This window comes from Triticum aestivum, chromosome 7D (assembly GCF_018294505.1).
Source record: "Triticum aestivum cultivar Chinese Spring chromosome 7D, IWGSC CS RefSeq v2.1, whole genome shotgun sequence".
Classification (NCBI taxonomy): Eukaryota; Viridiplantae; Streptophyta; class Magnoliopsida; order Poales; family Poaceae; genus Triticum; species Triticum aestivum.
Genome location: NC_057814.1, coordinates 205,880,196 through 205,887,837, shown reverse-complemented (window position 1 = coordinate 205,887,837; position 7,642 = coordinate 205,880,196).

The window sequence follows — 7,642 nt, the reverse complement described above, 5'->3', positions numbered from 1 at the left end:
ACCAGGTTCCTCATCAAAAAGAACCAGATTGTGGATTGTCCGAACACCGAAGCCCTCACGGCCTTCAAGCATAGAGTCTGAGACGAGTGGCTCGCCCAACACCTCGGCCAAGAAAAGCCGAAATCTATGGCAGCCCTTACCGCACTTATGACCCGCTTTTGCGCGGGAGAGGATAACTGGCTTGCTCGTAGAAGCAATAGCACCAGCGACCCTGGCACCTCCGAACCCAGCGACGGCAATGGCAAGCCATGACGCAACAAGCACAAGCGTCGAAACAATAACGAAGAAACCCAGGACACGGCGGTCAACGCCGGATTCAGTGGCTCCAAACCCGGTCAACGGAAGAAGCCATTCAAGGCAAACAGAGATGGCCCATCCAGTTTGGACAGAATACTTGATTGGCCTTGCCAGATTCATGGCACCCCCGATAAGGCCGCTAATCACACCAACATAAATTGTTGGGTCTTTAAACAGGCCGGCAAACTCAATGCCGAACACAAGGGGAAAGGGTCGCCCACCGACGACGATGACCAAGAGCCTCATCAACCGAACACAGGGGGACAGAAGCAATTTCCCCCCGAGGTAAAAACAATGAATATGATATATGTCACACATATCCCTAAGAGGGAACGCAAGCACGCACTACGGGACATCTACGCCTTAGAGTCGGTCGCCCCAAAATTCAACCCATGGTCGGCTTGCCCAATCACCTTCGATCGAAAGGATCACCCAACCAGTATCCGTCATGGAGGTGCAGCAGCTCTGGTCCTTGATCCAGTCATCGACGGATTCCACCTCACGCGAGTCCTCATGGACGGAGGCAGCAGTCTCAATCTTCTTTATCAAGACACTGTCCGCAAAATGGGCATCGATCCGTCAAGAATCAAGCCCACTAAAACTACCTTTAAAGGAGTAATACCTAGTGTAGAAGCCCACTGCACGGGCTCAATCACGCTGGAAGTCGTCTTCGGTTCACCGGAAAACTTCCGAAGCGAAGACTTGATCTTCGGTATCATCCCATTCCGCAGTGGCTATCACGCACTGCTCGGACGAACCGATTTCGCTCACTTTAACGCGGTCCCGCACTACGCCTATCTAAAGCTTAAGATGCCCGGTCCGTGTGGTGTCATTACAATCAACGGAAACATGGAACGCTCCCTCCGTACCGAGGAGCATACCGCGGCCATCGCGGCCGAAGTACGAAGCGGCCCTGTCAAGCCGCACACCTCATCGGCTATTAAGCCGCCGGACTTTATTATGCAAGGCCGGTCAGTTCTGCATGCTGGTAGCCCGGCAATCCCATGGTCGGATTAGCAGTTTCGCCTCCGTTGTCTGCCACATACATCAGCGAGATTTGTATCGCGCGTGCACAATTACGCACTCAAAGTACCTTGGGCATCAGCGGAGGCAAAATATGGACATGCCTATAGTACGGGTTGACCCTATATGGTTTTGCCCTCATTTTTACTTATTTCTTATCTTTTACCACAGGTGAATTAAAACCTCCTCATCATACGGACTCACAAGGACTCTCTCTGAGCCCGGTTCGGTGCAAATAGTCGAAGACCATTCCTCTTAAGGAACCTTTGTTACTCAGGCGAAAGCGGCGCAGACGCGCGGCAGGAAGGTGCAAAGGATTTTGTAGACCATAACCTCACTCAAAGAACCTGTATAGAGCTTTTCTCTTTAGCCTTGAGACCCCCGGCATGTAAAATAGCCTTGGTGATTATGGTACCCTCTGTAATACTACGTTTTGACGTATCAATCAGATTCCAGTGAAGTAAATTCTTCCTCGGTATCGTCTTCACTTATAGACTTTATTCCGTCTCTTCAGTTGTCTCACGCACACACCTCGGAAAAAATTGCCAGGGGCTCTATATGGCAACACATGTGTTGCCAACCAAAAAGTACGAACAACTTTCTAGCATAATTCGGCATCCCGAGCTCGGCATTATATGCATCGGCTCCGAATCATGTCTTTGGTCAATAGTTGGGTTGCCCGGCTTCTGTGTTTGCTACCTTACGTTCCGTCTGATCGGCTAGGGTAGTAAAGGGAGAACTACTGCGATTGTGTTTCTGGTTCGCCCGGTTAAGCACCTCAGTAGAGAAAGCCGAAAACTGACTGTCATGATACAGCGAGAGCTGGTCAGCCGCTCGGCAACTTACCAAAATCTTTAGCGATTTCTTCCGTATTACACGAAGGATTATTTTCCGGTCACCTATGCAACGCATCCGCATTAGGATAGCCGCATACATACCAGGGGCTACTTTGTAGACCCATCATCAAACTCCTACGGCTAAGTGAGAGCAATAAAACCGCATAGTTTGATTGCCTGGTTCACTGCACTGACACCTCCTTCATGGACCAAGACGTTGGGTTAAGTGTAGTCATGTGCAATTCTGAACACCCCAGTAGTATCTACAAGGGGGTTGAAGCCGACGACAGAGAACTCTCAGATATAAAATGGCCACACAGGAGGATAAAACTCTTCTTAAAAGAACGAACATATTACAACAGTGTCAGTTCATGATACAAACTCCCGAACAGTTCGGACTCGTTCATTTGAACACTACATCCTTAGAGCATTGGCCTTCTACAAGGCGTACACCCTTGAGAACTTCCTCAAAGTAGTGCTCCGGTGTGCGGTGGTCCTTGCTTTTGGGTGGACCCTCGACTGCGACCTTTTCGGCCTTCATCTTCCCCCAGTGCATCTTGACATGGGCGAAGGCCATTCGCGCCCCTTCTATACAAGACCACCTCTTAACAGTGTCAATTTGGGGCAGCGCATCGACGAGACGTCGCACGAGGCCGCAGTAGCTGTCCGGAATGGCTTCAGCGAGCCACAACCAGACTATGACGTCCTTCATGGCCGCACTGGACATCTTCTGCAGCTCCGCCCATTGTGCCATCTGGTCATTTAGCAGTACGGGACGCTCCTACCCCGCAAACTGCGACCAGAAGAGCTTCTCCGTCACGTACCCCTCCTGGGCTTGGAAGAATTGGGCGACGTCCGTAGCACTCTTTGGCAGATCCGCATATGCGTCTGGAGAACTCCACAGTCGATTAAGCAAGGCATACTTCCAGTCCCCAAATTTAGCGTGTAAAAGAAAGGGCTTACCAGCCGCTATCTGTCCGGCTTGACGGATTTCCTCGCCCGCTGCGCGGGATTCGGACCGCGCCTCCGAAGCTTCTTGAAGGGCCTTGGCGAGTTCGGTCTCCTTCGCCTTATTTTCCTTTTCTAACGACTCGCACTTGGCGGCGGCATCCTTGAGCTTTTGCTCCATCTCGGTCACCCGTTCCTCAAAACAGCGCCGAGCCGTCTGTTCGGCCGTTAAGTCCGCAACCGCTTTATCTGCAGTCGCCTTGCTTACCCTTGCTTGCTCCTTGGCTTGGGCAAGCTCACCCCTGAGGGTCAACATCGAGGCGGCGCCATCTATACAAATACGCGCATTTCAGCTCTTGAACTTCCACAAAACACGGACATAAACAGGCATACAGTAAGATGTATCTTATACCTTGCGCCTGGTCGAGCCGCGTGTTAACAAGGACTAGGTCCTAATCGGCCCATTCCAGTTTCCGCTTGAGCTCAGAAACTTCCGCTGATTGGGCAGTCGCCGCTAACAGAGAATCCTGTGTTAATCCGGATAAAAGTATGTTACCACCTGACAACTGGTTATTGATCCTCTGCTCGCTTTTTTCAAAGAACCGAGCAGAGTATCAAGGGCTACTATCTATATACAGGCATATTTCTCATAAAAACAAAAAATAAAATTATTACATTGCGTACCTCAAAGCCTGCCAGCAGGCTGGAAAAGGCTTCGTTCAGCCCGCTCTTGGCAGACAGAATCTTCTTAGCCACCGTACCCATTAAGCGGTGCTCACCCAGGATGGATGCACTTTGAAGTGCGTCCACCATGAATTTCGGCGCCTCTGGATTAGCAAAGGTCGCCACACCCCCCTCTTCCAAGGGGGGTCGCTCATTAGACTCCGTAGCCTTATTGGTCTCCGGAGTAGTATGCGGCTGGGGGTCGGATTGACCGGGGCCCCCGTCACCGGTCTTCGTGGGGGCCGTACCCCTCAGTCCTTTGGCAGTCGAGGTGCTGCCCTCACGCGCCGTTAAGTCGCCCCCCGTGTCTCTTCGAGGCCCGGGGAGGGCCTATGGGACGACACCTCGGGGTCAGCCGCCCTAGGCGGCGGGGAAGGCGACTCGCTCTCCATCATCTCCGGCGGCAGATCCCCCGAGGATGAGGATAGCTGGGGGATATTACGGGCCGTACTAAAAAGATGGAACTTAGAGTTATCATCACAGTTCATAAAGATTGGGTGAGTGTGAAGAATCCCGGGCTACTTACGAGTCGGCTTGGGGCTTGGTCCAGCGATGATGCTTCGGGATGGCCTCGGCGTCTGACTCCGAGTCATCGGGGAGGGTGATTTTGTCCCTCTTGGAGGCATCGGCCTCCAGGTCTTCCGAGGCCGCCCTCTTCTTGCCCTTGCGGGGAGGATCTTCTTCTTGCTCCTCCTCCTCCTCCTCTTCGTCTTCGTCACCCTCGTGAGAGGACTGGGCATCAGCTTCTCCGGACATTGCGTCTGAAGTGCCCTCCTCTTTCTTCTTCTTCTTCTTGTCCATCTTTACCGGCGCCTGGTATGGCGCCGGGACCAGCATCCTCATTAGTAGAGGATTGGCTGGGTCTTCGGGGAGCGGAGGCGGACACCAGATCTGCCCCGCCTTCTTGAACCAGACCTATTTGGGGGACAGACTACTCAAATACTTCTCCTTTGGAGCAACGAACCTACTAATGATCGGGGGGTTTAGAATCTATCTCAGAGGACGGATGGTTGCAGTCGAGGCCGGTGTCGTCTAATGACTTTGGCCACGTTTTCTGCTTCTTAAAAAGTAGCTTCCAAATCCCCTTATGCGTTGTGCCATAGAACCGTTGTAGGGTCCGTGGCCCTTCCGGATTGAACTCCCACATCTTGAGGGGCCGCCGCTGGCAGGGAAGTGCTCGGCGGATCAGAATCACTTGGATTACATCGGCGAGGGTAATGTCCTTCGCTATCATGCTCTGGACGCGTTTCTGCAACAGCAGCACCTCAGGGACCAACCCCCTGTCCGGACCCTTGTCAGTCCAGGATGTGAGACTAAGCGGAGGTCCAGATCAAAAGGCTGGAGCGGCTGCCCACCTGGAGCCGTGGGGTTCTGTGATATAGAACCATTCCTGTTGCCATATCTTGACGGTGTCCACAAAACTCCCTTTGGCCAATTGACTTTGGGGAGCTTGCTCACCATGGCACCACCACACTCTGCGTGTTGCCCGTCGACCACCTTTGGCTTCACATTAAAAATCTTGAGCCATAAGCCAAAATGTGGAGGGACACGGACGAAAGCCTCACACACGATGATGAACGCCGAGATGTGGATGAACGAATTTGGGGCCGGATTGTGAAAATCCAGCCCGTAGTCAAACATGAGTCCCCTCACGAAGGGGTGAAGGGAGAATCCGAGTCCACGGAGGAAGTGGGGGATGAACACCACCCTCTCGCCGGGCTCCGGAGTAGGGATGACCTGCGCCGGATCAGGAAGCCTGTGCTTTATTTCCGCGATTAGATACCGCGCTTCCCACAGCTCCTTGATGTTCTCCTCCGTGACAGAGGAGGCCATCCACTTGACTTGAGAGCCGTCCATAGCCGGAGGAGTTGCAGAGGGGAGAAAAGCTTGGAACTTGGGTGCTGGAGCTTGAGGATGGAAAGGCAGAGAGAGAATGCAACGTAGGGTGGAAGAGTTGGATTCTATCCACTTATATGGACTGCGAATATCAAGCGTCCCCTCCCTCAAGCCTTAAAACCCGCTTGTTCCCAAGGGGTCGTGCGAACGGCACGGTTGGATTACCCAAATCTGTATTGATGAGAATCCCGCAATGAGGGAACACGATCTCTGCCTTGACAAGACGTGTCAGTGGGAGTTGCGTGTTGAAACGCAAGGCGGGAGGCCCAAAACGGTTCGAGATGATACCAGAGCCGAACGTGACGTTCTGCCGGAAAAAGCTATCGATGGATATATTTTAAGTATTATGCTTTTATGGTTGGAAGGTTAACCTATTGTACAAAGCCGGATATAGATCTCTTGTTCAGAGGACTACTTTGGAGTATTCGGAGGAGGAACCCGCCTTGCAATGCCAAAGACAATCTGCGCACCGGATACATCGTCATTGAAGCTAGGTTCAGGGGCTACTGAGGGAGTCCTGGATTACGGGGTTCTCGGGCGTCCGGGCTATGTGATATGGGCCGGATTCCTGGGCCATGAAGATACAAGATGGAAGGCTTTTCCCCGTGTCCGGATGGGACTCTCCTTGGCGTGGAAGGCTAGCTTGGCGTTCAGATATGAAAATTCCTTTCTCTGTAAACCGACTCAGTACCACCCAAGACCCCTCCGGTCTCTATATAAACCGGAGGGTTTAGTCCGTGGAGGCAATCATAATCATACAGGCTAGACATCTAGGGTTTAGCCCTTACGATCTCGAGGTAGATCAACTCTTATAACCCCATACTCATCAAAGTCAATCAAGCAGGAAGTAGGGTATTGCCTCCATCAGGAGGGCCCGAACCTGGGTAGACATTGTGTCCCCTGCCTCCTGTTACCTTCGATCCTTAGACGCACAGTTTGGGACCCCCTACCCGAGATCTGCCGATTTTGACACCGATAGAGGGGCCCACCACCAAGAAAATCAGGGGGGAGAGAGAGAGGCAATTTACGTTAACCCTTTCGTAGGTTCCCGTAGATGTAGAAAGATGTGAAATGCGTGAATGTGTAGTGGACGTACTATTGGAGTGCCTAAGATAAATTGTGTATGCGGACCCTATGTGTTTAGTTACTTCGCATGTTAGCTTTGTCTCGGGTCAAACCTTCTAAGTTTATACACAGAAAAATGAATCATCATTCCATATATTTTCATACTCCTACAATATATCTTAATATTATTGTGAAAGTTCATATGCACCGGACGAGATTCATGCGAACACGACAGATTTTCATTACATTTCAAACTTTTATAGGACAGAAAAATAAAACAAACCCGACTCTAAACCTATTCTACGGCGGCGACCGGCATCCTCCATCTACCATCTCCATGTACGGGGGCGGGGTTCAAGACCAGTGAAGTGAAGGTGCGGTCTCCGGTGAGGAAGAGTAGAACACGAGAGACGGACCGGCCAGTTGGCACACTGATGCAGCTCGAAGCTACGCCGGTATTTCCCCAAAGAGGAAGGGGTGACGCAATACACCGGCAGTAGGTATTTCCCTCAGTGATGAGACCAATGTTATCGAACCAGTAGGAGAACCAAGCAACACTACGTAAACTTCACCTGCACACAAATAACAAATGCTCGCAACCCGACGTGTAAAAGGGGTTGTCAATCCCTTTCGGGCAACGGCGCCAGAAATTGGCACACGGACGTGAGGGAGTAGTAAATATTGATAGATCGAACACCAAATAAAATAAAGTGCAGCAAGGTATTTTTGTATTTTTGGTTTAATAGATCTGAAAATAAAAGCAAAGGAAAATAGACCGCGAAGGCAAAATCATTTGAGAAAGAGACCCGGGGGCCGTAGGGTTCACTCGTGGCTTATCTCGAGAAAAATAGCAA